Source organism: Patagioenas fasciata, chromosome 6 (genome assembly GCF_037038585.1).
Source record: "Patagioenas fasciata isolate bPatFas1 chromosome 6, bPatFas1.hap1, whole genome shotgun sequence".
Taxonomy (NCBI): Eukaryota; Metazoa; Chordata; class Aves; order Columbiformes; family Columbidae; genus Patagioenas; species Patagioenas fasciata.
In genome coordinates, this window is record NC_092525.1 from 34,161,643 (window position 1) to 34,183,651 (window position 22,009).

Here is a 22,009-nt window from a genome sequence, read left to right on the forward strand (position 1 = left end):
GCCTGTGGGCTAGAGGTGTGTGGATGCACAGGGGATACAGGCCGTCTTGTTGGAGAGAAGTGTGAAGGATGCACAGCCGCAGAAGCCTTACTTTAGCTATTCTTTGGACTATTTTATGTGCTCAACTCATTCATAAACTAGTTTGTCAGACAGTGCATGCAGTGAAGTGCCACACGGTTGTCTCCTCAATGAGTTGTGAGTAGTCAATTAAACCTTACCATGTCTGAAGCTGCGAAACTACTACATTGGCAACCTGCCTTCCTGTAAGCATCTCTTAACATAACCTCCCTCCAGTTCTCATCTTCTCTGTGACACCATAGCTCATTTTATGATCTACCAGCGTGTGCTGTTGTGTCCATGGGATGGGGCTGGACCACCGGCTGTAAGATACCAGCAGCTGCTCTGGGCCATTGAGTGCAATGGATTAACATCTCCACTTGGTATTTTTGATACAGTGTTCTTCTTTTAGCAGTAACAATGTTTGCTTGAATTTTGTCCAACAGAGTAACAATCTGAGATAGGGCACAGATCTTGTACACATGCACTCTCTTGTGCATATCCGTATGTATTTACTCCTTGAAGCACATCTGAATGTTCTTAAGGGCGACAGCATCAGAGTAGTGTGTTTGCCACATGCTGCTCTAAGCAGCTGTTTCTCAACCAGAGTCCAAGCGAGCTTTCATTGGTCCTTCCCATGACTCACTGGTATGTAGCTGTGTGACTCCATTGCCATTTGCACAATTTCCCCTTTAGGAGAAAAATCTCAGTTATTGCACTTTGTGCAAATTCAATAACTAAGATATTTCTCCTAAAGGGGAAATGGTGCACATTCACAAATGCGTGTGGGAGAAATCAGCTCTGGCTCAATATGATTTTTTTTCCATTTTGAAGTCTCAAATTGTGCCAACATACAGTGAGTTACAGGAGACAAGATATGACAGCAGGGCTGAATGTGAGAGTGACTGTAACTATTTGTTATATCATTTGAGGTGCCGTAAGGAAGTTAAAAAGCATTACATGAGGAAGTGAAGGATGTGAGAGACTTTTTATTCTCTACAAAGAAGCAGATTAATTTTTCTTCCTTCTCCCTTTGGTGTCTCTAGTTGTTCTGGCTCAGCAAAGCTAGCTGACGCAGACATGTAACTCAAGGTTGGAGGAGTAATGAAGGAGAGTTAGTGATGTGTGAGGCAGAGCGAGAATGGGTTTGCCGGACACTTGAGCAAAACAGTGTTGGGTGCGAGTACCTGACAACATTAGCCCTTTCCTGGGGTTAAAACCAGCAAACTACGCACCAAATTAGTTTTATCTGCCTGATACAAGTACAAGTCAGGCAAAGCAAAGCTTTTTTTCTCTTAACAGAAAACCACAAGGTGTCACATATACTTTTGTAATCCTGAACATGTTAAATTGTTTTAAACCATAATTAGATATTATTTCCCAGCATTCATGAAAATTAAAAAGAATTGTGCTGCAGGGTATGCATATGGTAGCAATTTATCATTGAATTACAGTTTGTCAGTTTGAGAATAATACAGAATTTATTCTGTTTATATTCTGGGGTTTGGTTTTGGTTTTTTTTTTTTTGCTTGGCCTGTGCCTTCTGGCACTGAGACCAGGTTTCTTATTGATCAACTGTATATTGCATGAGGTAGTAGTTCAGAAGTGGTTGGAAGTAAAGCCTGAACATAGTAAATTTTTACTAGAAACAGTGAAACATTTTTACTTCTTTCCATAGGTGACTTGTCCAGGCAAAGTCATGAATCAAGAGGAGGAAAAAAAGCTTTGAAGCATAATTTGAACCTTATTAGTTACCTTAAACGATGGAATGATCACTTCCCTGAGATTTCTGTGAAGTAAAAAAGAAAAATAATTGAACAAACTTCCTCGTAAAGCTATAACAATACATGAAACTGCAATGTAGTGCTTGTCTGAACATGTAGCTCTTAATTATTTACAATTCTTCCTCCTGGATACATCATTACAGCAGAGCTTTGCGGAGTGGGGGAGAAGATGCTGGTTTCTGTGGGATGATGCCCAGCTGCACCTGGTCCTTCTTTCCTCCCTGACCTGTGGCCACCCTGAGCTGAGGGAGCCCAGCGCCTGCTCCTGACCCTCCTGTTCATCCTGGGGGTGGCTGCCAGCAGCCTCCCAAGGGCTTCTTAGGTTTGTGTTCAGTCTCTGAATTCCTCATCGAGATAATTCCTGGAGGCTGGTGGCAAGTGAAGTTGCTGTGGGGTCTGTCCTAGCATCTGCCCTGTTAAGTGTCTTTGTTGGTGACCTGGAGGAGATGGGAGCATCTGTATCAAGCTGTGAACAGCCCCAAATGGGGGTGAGGGTTGCAAGGGTGAGAGGCAATAACCATGAGGTCTGGGTTGCTGTTCAGAGGGCCCTCACTGGCCGACCCATGGGGACCTTATGGAGTTGAACAGGGACAAATGCAGAGTCCTGCCCCAGGGAAGGAAGGATTCCTAGGTGGGACTGAGCGGTTGGGAGACAGTTCTGCAGAAAACCCATGGGGAGATCTCGTGGGCATCACAGTGGCCATGAGTCAGTAGTGTGTCCCTGCAGTAAAGAAGTCTGATAGGGTGCTGGACTGTATGAACAAGTGCAGAATCAGTAGACTGATGGAAGTGATTGCACTGTTTACTTGGCACACTGAAATTGCATCTTATCAAGAGCATGAAGTCAAGCTGTTCAGTTATGTGGCAAGAGGCAACAGATATAGACTGAAGTATGAGGTTTTAATGGAATTTGAGGAAAAGACTTTTCAGTGGGAATAGCCAAGCAGTGGAACAAGGCCCTGTAGAAACTGTGCAGTCATCATCCTTGAAAGTTTTCAAAAGACCCAGCTGGATAAAGCCCTGAGCAACCTGGCCTGTTTTCATAGCTGGCCTTGCCTTGAGCGAAAGGTTGGCCTGGAAACCTCCTGAGGTCCTTTCTAACCTGAATTATTCCGTGAGCATGAAACTGGTTGTATGTTAGGATACATGGAGACAGGCATTTGTCAGTTGAACTGCCATGAAATCTTCACTGTTGAGACAGCAGACAGTCATTAAGTCTGGATGGTTCCTGATCTGATGGATCCACTGCTAGAAAATCCAGGGATGAAGCCCTTTGAAACCAGTTTCTTCATGCTGCCTCTGAAAGACCGTATTCCTACCTCAGCTGGCTCGGTCAGCCTGGTATGGAAGTGAACCAAGGCTGTTGTAGTGCATTGTCACTCATATGGTCAAAGGGGTGACAGAGAGGGAAAGAGTGAATCCAGTTTACGTACAGCACCAGTTTCTCAAAGTGCAATCTCTTATTCTTTTTATGTAACATAAGTGCAAACCTATGAATATTTCAGCAGTACAGTTGGTGTATGCTTGGCTTAACCCAGTTAAGGTAAAGCTCAACTCCTGAGTGTGCTCTCCTGACCTAAGCCTCCCTGTAAGGCAGGACTTGGCCAGCCTTGTCTTGCTGATCTCTTAAATGTTTAACAGACTTCTGTACCAAGTGGTCAGGAGCAGTGGAGGGTGAGGGACACAGGGTTGTAGGGTACCACTTCTGCAAAGAATTAATAGAGCGGGAGCTTGTGTACAGGAAACCTGCCAGGAGGTGTGTGGCAGGTCAGGCCCTGAAGGCTGTTCAGACCAGTGGAAGCTGAAGGGCATAAGGGGGCTGCCAAGGGGCATCCCAAAGCCAGCAGCCTGGCTGAAGATTCAGCTGGAGCAGCACTGTTTCAGGTGCGTTGTGCCTCCTGATAAACTGTATGCCAGATGTGTGAACTGAGCAGCACTGTTTCCATCTCCTGTTTTGTGTACTGAGAACCTATAATACAATATTTAAGAACTGGTGCAGCACGTTCTTTCACTGACTAGACTCCTTATTAAGAAGGCTTGTCATCAATTACTGTAATGCTGTATGCAGCAGGCAAATTTCTGCTGAAGTTTGTAATAACATTGATTGAGCTTTCAGGCTTTATACATACTTTTGCTTACCCTTCTAGCCCCATTGGAATCTTTACTGGTTGTCTGTATGGAACAAAACAAAATAAAATCTGGGGTTATGTCTGTTCTTGCTCCAAGTTATTGTAGGGAAAAAAAGGGTTGAATTAAATTTGGTCATGTTCAGTCAGTACTAGGAAAAAGCCCAGTATTTTTTTAGTGAAGTAGAAAAATAATTCATGCATTTAATGATTTGTTTGCAAGAGTCAGACTTATTTAATGGCATTATATTTCTGTCTTAACTTCTGAACTTACTTTAAAATTCATGGTTTCTGGGGAGTTTTAGATTTATCAGAAAGGTAAAGGCTTTTGAAGTAAGACAGAGGTAGATAGCTAATGCGGATAAGCTGGTGCCTTGTTTATCTGTGTGCAGTCACCAGTGCACTGGAAGTTCAAGTTGAGTAACTGCAATGGAAATGTTGTGATCGCTGATCAGGTTGCCAGTTCCAGCACCTTTTGTTCCAGCAGTATGTTCTCAGTTGTTTGTTCCTGTAGTATAAACTCTTCACGTCACCTTCTGAACACAACAGGGTTAGTTGCTGACAAGAGCCTTCATCAGCACATTGTTTTTACTGCCTAAGTTGTCTTAATGTGCTTGGGATAGCACAAAACAGCATTTTCACCATTTCTGTAGTTATGCAGACAGATGGAAACCCAAAAGCTCAGCAAAATGCACCCACAGTGAGCTGGCCTCTTCTCAGCTGCTGTATAGGGAAAAGAGAATAGCTGGTGCTGGGAAAGCTTCAGAAGCTGCTGTAGAAGAGATCCCTATGCTTCTTTCCTTGGTTCTCAAGAAGAAACTTCCACACAAGAGTTTTGTTCTTCCCTAGCCCCCAAGACCCACTGGGAACAACTTCCGGGGCTACACTTCTGTGGTATAGGACAGACAGTCCTTCAGCAGTAAGCACAGGGGATGAGCAGCAGAGGAGTATGTGCAATCCCATTCCTCTCTGCAAGCATTGGAGAGGTCTCTTAGTTGCCTTTTGAGCATCTCTTGAACACATCTTCATGACTCTGCTTGCTGGGTGGCAGAGCTTTGCCCATGGCAGTGCTTCTGCAGTGCTTCCAGCTCTGTGGGGCCAGGTGACCTGCTGAGCCCCCTGCCTGCTCAGCTGCCACCTCCTTCCTACCCCATACAGCTTCTGCAAGGCTGTGCAGCCACGTATGAGCTAGAGCTTGTGTCCTGTGCTGGGCTGCAGCCCCAACTGCAGCTTCTGAGATGGAGGCTTCTGAGAAAACAGAAGGTGAAAGGGTTTAGTGAGTTATGTTTTGCATAGACTACAGTAATGCTACTTATCTACTAAATGCTAGATGCTTCCTCCACTCCCTCTGTAGACTGAGGCAGTTCTGCAGGATAATGGTGTCTGTTACAAAGTAATAGAAAAGCTAGGCTCAGGAGAAACAAATTCAAGGCTCTGCTGGCTCCTGAGCTTAATTAGGTTACAGGGTTTTCATTTTATTTTATAGCACATGCTAGTACAAAAGGACCTATATTTGCTGACTAATCACTCCAACCAGCATCTCTCTGCACAACTGGCTAAGATCTGTCTCATTTCCGTGGAGGATTAGCACTTGCTGATCAGTAAAGAAGCAAGAGATTAAACATTTTATTAGCATTTTAAATAATTCATAGTTCTTTCAACTGTCACAACAAATTGTGGAGGTCTTGTGCATTTGCACTGACTTCTTTGCATGTCTTTATTGTGGTTTACACTTGGTATCACAGACTAAATTTTGTATTCTACCTAGAAAGCCTATCATAGAAAGCATAGAGGTTACCGCTGTATCTTTTAGTGCTTAAAGCAGCAGATTCTATACAGAGTCATATGTAGGCTCATTTAGTGTGTCCTTTTTACCGTCTTCTCTCAAAATCAGACGGAAAGCATGCAAGATGCATGCAGAGCATGCAAGTCTGTTATGTGCAGTTATATAGAAAGCAAATTGAGAAGTACCATCAGGCTCCAGATAAAATGTATACCCGAGTTTTAACATGGGTTTTCGTTGTGTTTTGCAGAGCATATAATTGGCAGAACCAGTGTAATCATCTTCCACAAAGCATGTGTTTCTTGGAGGCTTTCTCCAGGAGCAAAGGGATGATGCCCATCGTAGCATACAGAAGGGGATGAAGTAACTCTTGTCAGAATATGCATCAGTATTTTCTTTAATATATTTCATTAGCTTTCATTTTTGGTGTTTCTGTATTAGCACACAAATTAACTGGAAAACACACAGTAGAGGAGAAAAGCTTCTTAAACAGTACTTAAGTTTGCCCTTAAACAGTATTGGGAAGTTTAAAAACCAGTCCTTTGGACAGTATCAGGTAGATCTGTATCAGGAACCTATATAATGGTAGTATCAGTAGGCATGAGAAGGGATGTTCATGGCTGCTAATGTAGCTCTGACTCTACATTAATAGAGCTGACACTTCGGATGAATTGCCTATACCAACAACTGTATTTTTTTCATTTTCAATTTTGCCTCTGTGATCACAGATTTAATGAAAATGTTAGGAAGTAGCTACAAGTCAGATCAATATAAGTGGACTGTATTCATTGTAATTGGTTTCTATCTATAGAACTGTAAAACAATCTTTAAGGACAGTTGAGGACTAGCTTGGGTTTTGTGCTTTTCTAGCAGAGGCAATATTTAGACCTCATTATTAAATTGCAATGTCAGGTTTCTCAGGAATACACAGGTTGCTGACCAGAATATTAAAAAAAAAAAAAAAAAGTAGAACCTGGATAAAATGCCTGTTGTTTTTTTTGTTTTTGTTTTTTTTTTTAATCTCCTGTGGACATTTATTATTGTGCAAGCCTGATGTCAGCTTTTGTACCTTGTTAATTACTGTTCCTTTAGCTGTGATAAATAGCCCTTGGTGAGCTTATGGTTCAGTGCAAATGCTAAGTGGTTAAAGGTTCCAAATAACCATAAGCATTTCCTCAAAGTGAAAAGAGCCTTTTTTGCTGCTCTGACTATACATATGGCTTGGACCTACTCTGCTCCTTTGGCAAGAGATTTTTGACCAGACTTTCAAATTGAAACTATTAATAGATCTTTCTTTGGTAACTGCCTTGTTTAAAAGCATTGTAAAAACCAGTTTATCACAGTCACTGCTGGAATTTTGGTTTTGAGATTCAAAGGTGGGTTCCTAGCATCCCCAGTGTAGGCTGCTTGAGTTTTCATATTGAAGAGATGTACAATGATCACTTCAGGGTCCTTTAGGAAGATATGTCTTATGTTTTAAACATTATTTGTCTAGCTACATGTATAACCCAGTAGAACAGATATTCCTTAATCTTTTATTCCCATTATCTTTCGAATGTTTGTGTTTCTTTGCAGGCCCTCTGGCAGTTGACTTTGTAAGGATGGTACTTACCACATTCTGGTGCCCAGTTCATTGTGCTCAGTTGTTGCCCCAGTGCTGCATCTTGCCAAGCTGCCTCCAGTTCTAGGGTCCTGATGATTTTATACAAACTCCTAATGCTGCATATAAAAATCAGTGTGATTCCCTTGATGCTAAATCAAGAACATGAACCCCAGCTCTGGTAGGTGACAGGCTGGTTAACCCTAACACATACTTCTGATGTGGAAACATAAATGTGGCAGAGACAAGAACACGTTTGTTACTGTTTCTCTCAAAACCACATTTGATCAACAAGGTCAGCTGTCTCCTGAGAAAAACCTCACTGCCTTCTGTTGTCTCTGTTGGTGAGGTGACCAGGGCATGCAGCTCTTCAGCAAGCATGACTTGTCTAAACACTGACTTTTTAATGAAAATAAACATATGCACTTTAATTTCTACCGATATTACTGGTTGTTCTTGCTGGTTTTTCTGCAGTGACTCTGGAACAGGAACTCTGCCTCTGCTGCAGACACAGCTGACTCCACCAAGGATGCGGGGGGAACTGACCACAAGCTTTACCCTGCAATATTCCACTCATACTGAGTATTTTCTGAGTTTAACAGCTCAGATTAGCCTGGGAAAACAGTCTATATGCTTTTGTGTTGTTCAGCTTTCAGAGGATTTATTGTCTTTGACAGAAGTCTCCTAGTAAATAGTGCTGGATCAAAAATGTAGACCTAATTATTGAATGTCAGCTATACAAAGAAGAGTCTTCATTGCCCATAAGTTACCACAGTATTTCTGTATAGAAGTCATAGGTTATGGCAGGCTTGCAGAGAATACATTCCTACCAAGAAATAAATTACTGACAGTTATTACCTATCATTAATTGCTTAAAAAAATAAATGTGGACACAACTTTTTGTTTTTACAGGACCATATCTCTAATCAATCAAGTCTATGGTGTAAGAGAGCTTCATTCTTGGTATCAGATCTGGGCAGTCACAGTTCTAGGGTGAAGATAAATGATGTAGCCACAGCATCAGGTGACAGTATCTATTCTTGCTGTGTCTTTTGTAGCAGTATTAGGAATTTTTCTTTCAGGGAAAAATTAAATGAAATGCTTTATGGTGGTGATGTATGTGATCCGTGGCCTTGGATGAATGCAAGACCTGACTTGGGTACAAGTTAGCTGACTATACTGTAATGTGCCATCTTTCTGCCATTTTGAATCAATAGCAAAACCAAACAATTATTTCAAAAATAGCTTGTTCAAGACTTGCAGAACTCATTTTCATTTCAGTAGAGATTCAGTATTTGGCACTATCTTTAAAAGTAATTGTGATAATTTGTTTCTGGAAGGTTTATGTATGTTAATAGTGAAAGGACTGGCTATCCGTGTTTGTCTTTGGACACCAACCAAAGTTCTCTGGCAAGATGAAATTGTCTGTCTCAACTCAGTCCCAGCTGGCCACTGAAGCAAACCGAAACAAGACTGCCACATAATTGGATGTTATTGGCAGCATTGTGATTGATTTTGATTATCTTTTTTCTGAGTCTTAATGCAAGAGTTGTTGGGGAAGCTGAATCCCATACCTCACAGAAAGGGTGAATTTACAGAATAAGAATTCTGCTTGTGCATATGGCTCTGCACTTCAGTATGGTCGATATCCTCAGTCACAGACCAGCGGTTGTAGAGATGGTCACACTCTGGAGAGTTTCACCTCCCCGGATAGCTGAATGTACCTGTCAACACTCTGCTTAAAAAAGTGATGAATCTCAAGTATCTCATGTTTTTCCAATGCTGTACAGAGGAGAGGTGGTGTGGCTATTACTAGCCACTAGGTATTCACTGAAGTTTAATGCACTGGTTCATGACTCAGTATCTGTCACAAGCCTCTGATAGGAATGCTAGTGCCTGTGCTTGTGAAGTGTGGCATCAAGAGCTGAGGTGAGCAGTGCTGCTGAGAGGCAAATAAAAACTGGTAGATACTGATGGAGGATGATGTGAATTGCATACTATATTTTTCTAGTAAACACTGAAGTCATATACAGGTTTGCCTGGTTTTTTGCAAGGAGTGAGTCCTTTAGCCATGTGTACTCAGAAACTTCCAAATGAGGTGCTTTTCTGGAGTGGAGAGTGTTGGAGGAGGAGGCAGCACAGGGCTGTGATAGACCCTTTTCCACATTCCTCCTGGCTGCAGCAGCTCAAAATGTGTGCAAAGAACAATTGGGATTAGTGTAGTTTTCAGAAGAAATCAGGCAGATACTACTCTGCTCTTGGCCTTACTGATCTTTGTCCAATAATTCCTGATGCCTTTGACTGAACTAAACTGTTTTTAGGTTAGGACAGTCCCTTCTAAATGAGCCTTTCCAAAACTCTTTTAAATGCTATATACCTTGAGTATTGCTGAAAGGCTGTTTTTTGACTGGTCTTAAATTGATTATTCATCTGGACCTGAAATGCTATATGAGGTTGTGGTTACCCACTCTGGAAACACAGTGTAAGCAGAAAAGGTAGGGATGGATGAGAAGACCTTGCTGCAGTGTAGAACTACTTCTGTATGAAGTGACACTAATTAGATAAATGCCTTCAGCTCAAAGTTATTTTGGGCAGGGGAGGAGAGAAGCAGGAGAGCTCTACAACATCTCAAATGGTACAGAGCAAACTAACTGTGAATGCTAGTATGAAAATTAATGACATCCAGAGAAATACCCAGGCAGCAAATTGAAGCAGGAGGAAGTACCTTGTCATGCAATGCACAACTGAACTGCCAGATTCATTGCCAGGATGCTGTGGGGGCCAAAAGTACAGCTGGGTGTCAACTAATCATAAAGACATCCATCAATAGCTGTTTAACACTTTGATCTAGATGCAATATCTGGCTTTGGAAATATGTACACTGCCTTTTACAGTAATCTGGGGAAAATACACTGGAGACAGCAGCACTCTGTACTTGTCCTCTTTCTGTTATTCTTTCCCAAAGCTGCCAGCACTGGTGACTGTTGGAGTTGGATATACAGGTCCCTGTGACCCACTTAAGCTGTTCATGTATTATGAATAAGCTGTAATACTGATAGCTGTTTAGCAGATTCATTATGAGTGGCTTGCTGTGATCCTGAAGGTTATGAGTTGTCCAGGAACTGCCATTTGGGAGGCAGTTGCCCTGTCTTGACCTTGCTGGTGTTTCTATCCCACAAGGGAAGGGGAACCTGCATTCAGGCTCAATCAGGGTGTCTGATGGCGTAAGATGGGCCATCACTAGCACCAGAAATGGGTGCTCTGAGGTCAGATGTTGGTTTATTTTTTTCTTCCCTTCTTCAGTACATCCATTCTAGAACAGATAGTCCACCATTAAGGCAGGTATTTTTATGTCAACAGTATAAAAGAATTTTTTCCCTCCTTAGCAAGTCAGATTAACCCTAAGAAACAGTGCACACTTTGTAAAGCGGAGATTTCTCATTGGGAAATGTTGTTTCTACATTTTCCACATCAGCTGTGAAAACATATTGCCATCCAAGCTTTGCAAAATGATTCTTAGAAGGGCCCAGCAGTGAATACTTGAATACTTGGCATACAGAAGTTTGATATATTGAGAGCCAGGCTTAATGTTATGGAAGAGAGTGTCCTAGAAGAGCCTTTGCAGAAAGGTGCTCAGGGAGGGCAATCTCCTGTGGGCCCTGGGGTCTGTGGTGCTGTGGGACAGTTAATGGCAGCTGATAATGCCAGTTTGTGCTATGGAGATGATGCACAGGCTTTTCACAAACAGCCTGAAAAAGATCAGGTGAGCCTGAAAATACCAGCATAGATGACAGGAAATAGTTGTTAATTTTCAGAGTGCAAGGGGGCTTTTGGAAAAAGGTGCTGCTCTTTTCTGCCCTTATACCCCCCTTGCTTCGCAGCTAATGGTGTCACTAAAAAATGGGAGAGCAAAACTGCTGGTCTTTTTATGTCTGCAAATGGCAGAAGCAGGAGTCAATTCTAGGTGGCTTTGATGAATGGCAGGCTGCCAGGAGTGGCATCCATCTTATTATGAGATAATATCACAAACAGCCTTGAAAGCCATTTCTGACAGAAGAACATCAAACCAACCATGCATGGTGCAGGGCTGGCTGGAGAGCTTTTACAGGAGCAGGACTGGAATTGATGTGGCTGGGGCTGGATGGTAAGGACTCTTGTGGCTGTGTTTCCAAAAGTCCTCCCAGCTGTCAGCCCTTTGCATGGAAGCCTGGTGCGTACCCATGGCATCAGTGATGCCCTGATCAAATGGGCTGGGAGAGCTGCGACCTGTGTGTGTTACAGCTTGCTGGGCAGGAAAGAAGGGCTCTTGAGCAGCATCTGTGCTTTGGTGCAGGTCACTTGGCTGTGGTAACACTCCCAATGTGTTTGCCTGATCCAGCAGCTGAAGCTGTGGCTCCCCTGCAGTCTTGATTGCTGTGGCACTGTGTCCTGGCCATGCAGGATGACTGGACAGCAGCAAAAGCAGATGCCAGGGAAGGTGTAACCAATACAAAGAAGGGCAACTGCCATCTGGACTCTGACGCAGGCAGCTGGGTTTGTGGTACCAGTGGGAAAATCCCCTTTGACTGCCCCCTCCACTAACTGCAAGTGTGTCCTGTCTCTCTGGGGCTTTGTTTCATGTGCTGGCTTTGATATTTTCTGAGCATGGATTTATCTTTCTCATTTCTTCACCCTTAGGGGAACCTTGGCACAGATGTCAGCAGCCACCAGAAACTGCCAAAAGCTTTTGTGCAGTTGAAATGTGCTCTGTCCAGACTTCATCTTAAGGACTAAAGGCACTGCTTGTAATTCTGCACCAGACTTCTCCAATTTTAACCTAGTTTCCACTTTGCTTAGTTTCCTTACCCTCTTTACAAGATTTCTGCACACAACCAGAAGCCTAACAGGAGCTCCTAAGCGTCTGCCAGCCCTCCAACGTGCAGCAGCATTCGTAATACTTTTTAAGAAACAGGTTTGTATTTCTCCAGGATGGAATGTAAACAAAGGGCTACTAATAAAACAGTGTGTAGGGTCTTATTCAGATTTATATAAATCCTGAGGCCATGTCTAAAAATAATACCCTCTTTTGCATTCCTGAAAGCAGATTCACCGCATGCCTACATCTGCCACAAAGTGCTGTGCTGGTAGCAAACTGGACGTCTTGAGAGTGGTATGAAAAGTACTGAAAACCCATTTAAAGTTAATTAGCCTTACAAAATACACATTGACAGTCATGTTAAATATTTAAATGCATGGAATGGACTGCAACCTTGGTACTGGCAGGAGGCACCCAGTATGGGAAACAGCCCGGAGGTGTCCATGGGAGAAGTGCAAGCTTTGGCTGCCTGTTCTGAGGCTGGTGGGATGTGGAACAGAGGAGAGTGTGACAGAACTGGATGTAGATCTAGCTGATAGTTTTAGTCCAGGAAGGAGTGAAAAGATAAAGACAGGCAATTACTGTGCATATGTTATATTAGGTTTCAAGGAGATGGACGTCTTTTAACTTTAAGGCTTGTGCCTGTGACGCAAGTCTATAAGTAGCTGGGGCTCAATTCCGTAAGGTGCCAGTGCTCAACTCAGAACCTGTAATCAGTCGTCTTAACTTAAAGCACTTAAACTCTTTCCTGCCCTGTGTCTGCTTACTTACCATCTCTCTGAGCTGATCTCATGATCATGTTTCTTAATACTGGAAAGTCTGACATAATATAACATTTGTCAAGATGATATGGCTTTAGCTTTAAATTTCTTCTTAGCCTTAAATATTGACTAGGAGATTTCAGACTGTACTGTGATGCCCATGAAAGTATGTTGTTAATAGCACAATAGAATTTGCATGCATAGTAACACTAAATACAGCATATAGCAATATTAAATATATCCTGCAATGAGTTTTAAGAACAAGCTAAATCCATGTGGAGCTCGGATCTTCAAAGAATGCTTAATCCTTGTACCTTGCTTTCTGCATGCTTCTCCAGGGCTGAGAAAGCTGTCACTTCACTGTTGATGCATAAAGCATGTCACATGCTTCCCATATGTGTTGACTGCTCTACTAATGAGATTTTTTGTAGGTTTGCCCCTTTATATCTAGTAGAAAATAGGTGTACTTATTTAGTTTTTTGGGAAGGTGCTCCAGAGGAGCTGAAGATGAGGAGGTGGCTGCTGTCAACACCAGTCTTCATTGTCACACGTACCCTGTCTGGTACAAGATGTTATCACCAGCACCGCACAGACACCGGTGTAGGTGACAACTTCTGTAGATGAGATCAGCAACAGAATTTTTTAAAGTATTTTAACATGCCCGAATAACTGCTTGCACCACGGTATGTGTCCTCTGACCCCTGGCCAAAGCCCGGAATGGGAAGTACAGGTGTGGTGTTGGAAAGGCAGGCTCTTTCCTTCTGAACCTGCACATGATTTAGGAGCCCAACCCAGCTATAGGCACTTGTACAGAGAAGTTTGGGCTTCAGTTTCTAAACTCATCCTTAAAATTTGAGCTGCTATATGATAGGAGTGAGGTTTTTATTTTTCACAAAAGGTGTCCTTGCCTCCATGTCCCCTGCTTTTGGTGCTGCAAGAAAGCTAAGCCTGAGGCGGAGGAGCCTGCCATTGCATGCAGGAGGTGGATAAGGTGTGTTTGAGAGTACCTTAAGCTATGACTGCTGCTTGTATCAGCACAGGCTGTAGGAAGCTGCGTTTCCAGTGAACAACTGGAAAAAGATCTGATGATCTTACCTCTTGAAAGGAACCAGCAGCCTCCACAGTGTCCAGCATGGTCCTTAATTCATGCCAGCAGCATGGGCATGTATTCAGGCACTGCTATGAGGTGAGACCTGGCATGAGGAGAGGAGATTTATATGAGTGTGTCTGGATGTGGCCTAAATTCTGAATTTCCAGCAAGGCTTTTGCCAAGCTGATCTATCAGTGGGAATTGTATTGACCCAGCAGTGATGCTCAGACAGATGCTCACTCGAGTACAGATGTGAACTGTAGCAACCTACAAGTATCTGAAGTATTTACTGTGAGACATTAGTCACACTGAGAAGTGGCCTTGTCCAGATGTAGTGCAGGCTCGCATGGTAGTTCCATAGAAGAGACCAGAAAACATGGAAACTGTCTTCCTTAGTCCATCACGAGTTGCACTTTAGGAAGATGCACAAAAGATCTCTCATTCTTGCCTGAGACTTCTATGAAGAGTTTTCAGCAGCTACGTCATCTTGATAGAAATGCTTGCTGGAATTTGTCTCAGGACTTGTGGAAAACTGAACTGGGTGTGCTGGGGGGTCAGTCATTTGTTCTTTCCATAACACTTGCTTTTCTGGAGTAATTGCACTGACACCCTACTGTGATGGTGTCTTACCAAGCTGTTTTCTGGGAAGTGGATTTTTTGGTGATACCTTCAGCACTGTAGTTTCCAAATTCAGTTAATCCCAGTGGAAGCAGTCTTGTAGTGTGGAAGCCAACCAGACACCCACAGCAGCAGAGCGAAGAACAGAGTTATTTTGAAATTCTAAAAATTAAAAAGTGTTTTTTTCACTTGCATTCCTGGGTCTTGGCCTGAGCAAGGAGTGGAGGTGCCAAAATACTGCGAGAGTGTCTGCTGTTGCAGTATGTCTGGCCGAACCAGAAGCAGGAAATTCTTGTGAGAGCCTGTCTCATGAGATTGCCAGCCAGCTCTGAGCCTTGCCACTTGCTGTCCTGAGTGTGAGCTGGTGAGGTGGGAATGTGCTTCAGAGTAAAATACTTGAACGTGGGTAAAATGGTTTGTTGGAAGTGATAGCAGAGTATGTGTGCATGGGGGTGGTGTTTTTCTGTTTTGCACAAAACAGCACAGAGTGAACACGTGAACCAAACTTGCAGCACCCTCCTTCTTCCAGTGGAGGAAGAAATAGGGAAAACTCACTGTACTCAGACTCCTCTGCCAGAGCTGGTCTGCATCTTGTTTGAAGGGGGCCAGATCCAGCCTCCTGGTTCATAACATCCTTTTAAAAACTTGCAGGTCAGGAGTTTTTCTTACCCTAGGCTAGACTCTGCTCTAAAACTTTCCATGTTGTCCTGTGCAGAGCTGCCTTGGCAGGAGCAGGGGTGCAGGCACTGCAGCAAGAGCCCTGGTGCTTTAACTCCCCTGTCCAGTAGACTTATTCCACCTTGGCTTCATTTCAAGACTGTTTAAAAGGCTGTAGCCAGTCTCTGCTGCTGTTTTCAGCATTATTGCTCCTGGTGGAGCTGTAACAGTGAGAAACTTTAAAGGGAAAGGACATAATGGAAACTGATTAAAAAAAGTGGAGAGTCTTGGGGTACAATGAAGCATTGCCTGAAGAAAGGAGAGGGCATAAGGTGAGGCCTTAAAAGGCATGTATTCAATCACAGCAGGGCAGGAAATAGCTTTAGGAGAATTTTTTCTTTGGTCCATTCATAACCTGGTTTGTACCTCATTAACTTTCTGTTAGTGCTTTTTTCTTCTGAAATTCAGGGTAGCTTATTCCAACAAAAGTCAATGTGAAGAGTCATTCTGCACCGAGCACATGAGTCCTCTTGTGCAGATTAAATGAGAGAAGCTCCCAGTGTTGCTCTCATCCTATAGAGATGAGAAGCACGTTGGGGATGTGCTGACGATATGTGCTTTATTTACTCCGTTTCATGGAGCTACATTAAGCTTTCCAGAGGTGCCTTTTCCAGGATGCTTGCACCATTTTCCTATAATGCATTGAATGTGCAAATGGCAACCCCTGTGAAACCAGTTGCACTCTTGCAACTGATTGCATTAAGCCTGCTAGATTGTTAGAAGTGCCTAGTGTTTGAAGGATTTGCCATAAAACCTGCATGGCTTAAAACATGCCTGCTTGTTTAAGATCTTGGAGATATTTCCTCTTTCAGCCATTCCCTGCTTACCTAACAACTGCTGGTTTTGTGAACTGTTGTCTATAGTGCTAAAATGGGTATTTTAAACTGTACTTCATTGTATCCTATAGGAAAGACAGCTTGGGTTTTGTCTTGCTGATGAAGCCTAATTTGAGTTACTTTCTTCATCAGAGCCTATTTAATTAAAGATTCAGTACATTCTGTATAGTGTAACAGTAAAAAATACAGAAGTGTCCCCTGGGCAGCCAGCTGCTGAAAGGGAGGGATTAACTATAGCAAATAGGGTAAAACGTTGTGGGATTAAACTGCAGTGAGCAAGATACAGGTTCCATACTATGGGAAAATGGGAGGGATAGTGAAGTGTTGCAATGGGTTGTGTGGGTGTCCGGGGACTTTCCAGTCCTGGAGAGCAGGCAGGTGTGCATCTGTGGGATGCACTTATCCTGCCTGTGGGTAGGAGGATGGGCCTCTCGCTGTCCTCTGCTGCCCAATAAGAAGGTTTAGTGTAGACAGAACAAAAGATAGAGGGTGGACACTTGCGACCTTTTGCAAAGCTAGTGTGGTTTGCAGCTATATGGGTCTCATTAGCGAATGAAGAAACAGCAACCCAGAAGACAGAATGGAAATCCATAACATGATGCACTGCGTTTGAGACAGGAGCACTGGTCATACCCCAGCTGCTTGGCTTTGTTTTTGTCCATGTACCACAACTGTGTGTGTGTATATGGGAAGAAGAGTGTTTTCTCAAGCAGCCGTTCAGTAACAAACACTTGCAAAGATCCACAGAGAACCTTTTGTGGCAGGGTCCTTGGTGTTGGTGGGCTCTGCACTGGATGGAGAAGTGTTTCTGTGATTCCCCCAAGTGGTGCGACGTTGTCACTGGAGCATCCACACTCGCTATTAAGCTGTAGATTGAATTTCTGCTTCAAGGCAGGACTAATAGGCTGTGTGTTGGGTTTTTGGGGTTTTGGTTTGTTTGTTTGTTTGTTTTGTTTTCTTGGAATTAGAGATTTTATGTGTCTAATTTGTGTTTCAAATTTTTGTTTGAGAAGAGGAATAACTTACATGGAGGGGGCATTTCAGTACAAATCTCATGAGCCTGGAAAAAATTCCAGGCTGTATTTAAAAAGCTTGCTTGTACTCTTTCTGAAGTGCCTGTTGATCTTGTTTGCTCCAATTGCAGAGGGAAAATCGTAAATGAACAGATAAACCATCAGAAAGCCTCACATCACTGGCCAGACCTGCTGTTGAGCAAGGACCCTACTGAAAACCAACACTTATTTTTTCTGGTTCCAGTTCTTCTTGTCTGTTCAGGTTTGATTTTTGCTTAGTTGGGTAGGGTTTCCCATATTCAGAGGAACAAAATGTTGGTTGCAGGTTCTTTTCCAGCATGAGTGTTGTGGCACTCGCTCACTCAGTTTCTTGGCCTTTGAAGGCATTTTGGTTCTCTACCCACTGCAGCTGCTGGTTGGTGGCCAGGCTCCCCCTCACCAGCTTTGCTCAAGCAGAGTGGTGTCACCAGGGAGCTGTGCCCTGGCACTGCCGTGCTGTGTGCCAGGACCCTAGCGATGGCACAGCCCTGATGGGGAGCCAGGAGCTCCCCTGCTCCCAAAGGAACTTCCGGGAGCACCTGTAGCTTCCTTTGACTGAGGCAGCTGAGTGGAGATGCACTGTTTTCTGTCCATCCACAGCAGAAAATGAACCTCCTGAGCTGCAGAGGTGTGGGAAGGACTCATTAATTTCTGTAAGGGCACTTGGAAGCTGCTGTTTACATGCCAAGTGTCTGTTGATGTGACTAGATTTCAACTGCAAGCAGGAAGGGAGAGATGCAATTACTGCACCTTGGTTCTGCAGTCTGAGCCTTCTGCAGGTGGCTCTGTCAGGGTTCCTCTTTTCTCAGTATTTCCACAGTGTACAGGGATCTCCGTGCTGTTTTTATGCTGCGGCAGTTGGTATTTGGGGTCTAATTTGCTGTAGCATGAGCCCTGGTAACTGTGATAGAAGGCAGAGGGTGAGCTTGTCTAAACACAGCAACTCTTTTTTCTTTTTAAGCAAAATCCATGCAGCATTTCATAGCCAACACTGGAAATACCATGTTGGAAAGCTTAGCCCTCTGTACATTTTAACTGAGATATGCACAGAGACCACTGATATCCCGGGCACAAGCACTGTTTCGGGTGCTGCTCCCTGGCAGAGCAGGCAGGTGGAAAATTAGTTACCTGAGACCTCACAGGACATGATCTGAACTTACAGATTTTGGTAAGAGACAAAGGAAGCACAAAGATAGTGGTATTCTGTTGGAGTCTCTAGTGTGATACAATGAGCCAGGTAGTGTCTTGTGGAGCATCTCTGCTAGCATGAGGTTACATCAGTTCTGCTCTGTGCTAGGTAGTTTCTTACAGACCTGTTGTGTGCAATGGGAAATTGCTATTGCAAGAAATACTGAAAATTATGAGAGATCTCCCTTAGCTTGCAGAGGTTCACTAAGCATCCCCATCCCCAGCTAAAATGTTCTCATATGTAGTATAGATGTGCATATATATACACAATGTATGTAATTATATGTGAAGTTACCTGTTCATAGTGAATGATACTGTTGTTTTTTATTACTGCAGGAACCTGCTCTTATGTGGTAATGTCTGCTGAGAATTAAGTCCATCATTGAGAAATACGTTCAGTCTTGTGCAGGTCTTAAACTGGGACCCAGAGGCAGGAAGAAGTGTCCTAAATGATGACCCTAGATAACTCTCTGAAATAGCATGGTGTTCTCGTTGCCCACCTTTCTTTTTAATCTTTCTCTCTGACTCTATTCCAGGACATCTTGTGGAAAAAGGAAAAATAATTTCCTTTAAAACTGTTTTTCTTCTTCCTGTAGATGTTTTTTTTCCCCTCTACTCTCAAGTTAAATGGGAAAACAAAGTGCGCAGTACTTCTCCTGCAGAGCTAAATATTGATGAAGATTAAGATGCATTAAAAGACTGAGGAAATTCATGGGACAGGAATAAAAATAAACAAAACCTAGAAAATTTTTAAAAATGTTCAAGTGTATGAATAGCCCTTTATCTTTCTACCTTCCTGGATGACTTCCAATAAAATGTTTCAGCATCTTGATGCAAATGTTCCATTTTCATTGAGCTGGGGACAAGGAAGTGCTGTACAGTAACAGTTTTGAGGGGAAAATGTTCTGTACTGTGTTGGTCTTGGACTTCCTCGGAGTATTTTTGTTCCAGATGTTAAACTGTTATTTTTTTCAGAAGCCTTGTGAAGTTGCCAGAACATTAGATTTTTTTGGAGGATTTTCTGAACCCCAGCTGATTATCACAACACACAAGAATCCAAACTTGGGTTTGGCCTTGCCATGCTACAGCAGCTGCAAAAAATCTGTGCAATGGCGCAGCTTTGCAGCACCATCATCAAATGCCCTTATAGGGTAAAACAGGGAGTGAGGGAGTTCTGCTCTGCTGCCTCGTACAGCGTGGGGATTCACGTCAGCCATCGAGTAACATCGAGTTCCGCAAAGCAGAAATACCACTGCACGCGTGCTGGGGCGGTAGCAGAGCTCCCAAAAGAGCAGCAGTAAAGCAACCCAGGGATGGAAAAAGTGACATCCCATCTGCCTCCATCCAGGCACAGGATAGCCTGCTTGGAGCGGAGGCAAAATCGGTCCCTGGTGTATTTTGTTTCGAGATATAACAGTGTCTTGTTTTTGCTTGCTTTTTTTTTTTTTAGCTGGTGGTATGTGATGATGCTGGTGGTACATATTGCTTCTTGATTGAAGTCTAATGCTGGATTCCCCCTCCTGCCTGTGGCTCCCTCCCTGACCAAGGCACCTGTGCCCCAGCTCCTTGCAGCCCCGCTGCTCACATTCTTTTCAACCCTTTGATCTAATCCTTATGGAAATAGATGGAAAAATTTCCTAAGCTCTGGTTTGTCTATTGAGAGTGATGTCAATGGGAAGCTTCTCTTTACAAAAGCAATAAATGTATAAGCACCTTCTGCTTTGTACCTGCTTTTCTCTTTACCTGCCTAATCTTTCTTTGTGCCTTTACAGAAACTCTCAGCTATGGTATTTTTGTTTGTGTCTTCCTGACACTTGCTGTACGTCCCCTGCTGCCTTTGTTTTGCTTTGAAGGGTCATCAGCCCATGCAAGCAAAAACCTGTGACTATCCTAGTATTGAAGACAGCAAGGAGCTCAACGTGCTCAAATTCCTTTCCCTGATCACAACCCCCTTTTTGGAGGCAAAGTCTGCCCTGCTCTTCCATGCCAAAGAAAGCTACTTATTTAGCCAAGCCTATCTGCTTTACCTGGAGAAGGGCTGCTGGAGGTTGCTGGAGCACGAGAGGCTTCTGCCTGCAGTGTGTGGGATCCCCAGGCTGCTGGTGGTTGGGGCAGCACGGGGCTGCCAGGGTGCATTGTCGAAATGGTAAACAAGTTTAGCATGCTGCAGCTTTCCATTGCCTTGGGTCTGAGCCTGATCTGTAAGGACTAGGGTGTTCTTTCCTGTGAGTAGTGTGGGGTCAGAGCACTTGCATGGAGCTCTGGGTGAGTCTCTCACCAGGTGCCACTGAGTTGTCCCCTGCCTTGAGGACAAGACCTACCGAGAATATGACCAAGAAAGGTGGCTAAGATGTCTGTATTTATAAATGGGGTTTCATTCAGTTCAATATCAGGCAAGTGGCGGCTTGAGGCAGTTAAGGTAGAAAGGACAACAGTGTCAGCTGTCTTGTGCTGTGAATATTGATGTCTTATGGAAGGGATGATGAAAAACAGAGTCAAAAAACTGAGATATGAGCAGGTGCAATGGATAAATCACCATAAAACAGAGTGAAAACCTCTTCGGACCCCTGGAGCTGAAGTTTGTTCCAGAGATCCAAAGAGATTCTTCACAGTGATGATATGAAGAAGCTAGGATGCTGGGGGAGTACTGTCCCTGTATCCTGGGACCAGACCCTCTTACTCCAGAGGGGTTTTTCACTCTGGTGTCCGGTGTGCCACAGGAAAAGCTCTGGTCATGATTCATGGTCTTAACCAAAAGAGAAGGGTCTATGACTTATCCTCTGTCACTTGGTGCCCTTGCTGTGTGGGACTAATCCCAGCAGTGCTTTTCTGGTTTTGTCTATTTTTTAATAGTATTTTGTAAAGGATTTACTCCAGTCTGGTTTTGTGTAGGAAGATTTCTACAGGGAGAGCATAGAGCAAACTCTTCTAAAGTAAAAGCTGAAATTTAGGGAAAAACTGGTCAATGAAAACAGAAATTTGGCTGTAGAAATACAAGTGATCTTGTCTCTTTTGTGGCAGCCTGGTCCTCAACTGGTCTTTGGAGGGCGATAAAGTGAATATAGCAATGTGTCAGGATGGATATTTGCACTCTGGTGCTGCTTCCTGCTCTTCCTCTCTGAGTCACGGGTTGCACAGAGATGTTTAAATATTTTAAATGCCAGTGGGCGCTGTAGCAGTAGGCGTGAGATTAAGCCAATCTTTTAATTGATGTGACTCTGGATAGACCACCCCCATTAGTGTTCTCCAGATGCTTCCATTTCAGAGCAACGGAAACGGAAGAAGCCATCCCTTATTTACACAAACTGATGGATTTTAACAGTTTCCCTTGAAAGGTACCATTATGCTAGTTAAGTGAAAATAACCACTAAACAGTCTCGGTTATCATAAAATTGAGATGCTGCAGTTCAATTGTATTTCCAGACTCAGGCAAGCTGCTGGAATGCATGCAGTTTAACTTTCCTCTATGATATAATAGTTTAAAAGAGATCAGGGTACATTTTACCATAGTGTCTAGCAATGTGAGTTTATTCAGACTTTTG

At 43.4% G+C, this 22,009-nt stretch overlaps 1 protein-coding gene across 2 annotated transcripts in view; it reads left to right on the forward strand.

Moving 5' to 3' along the window:
* DDAH1 (dimethylarginine dimethylaminohydrolase 1) overlaps positions 1-22,009 on the forward strand; it is a 97,727-nt gene that overhangs the window by 39,396 nt on the left and 36,322 nt on the right. The window lies entirely within an intron of this gene.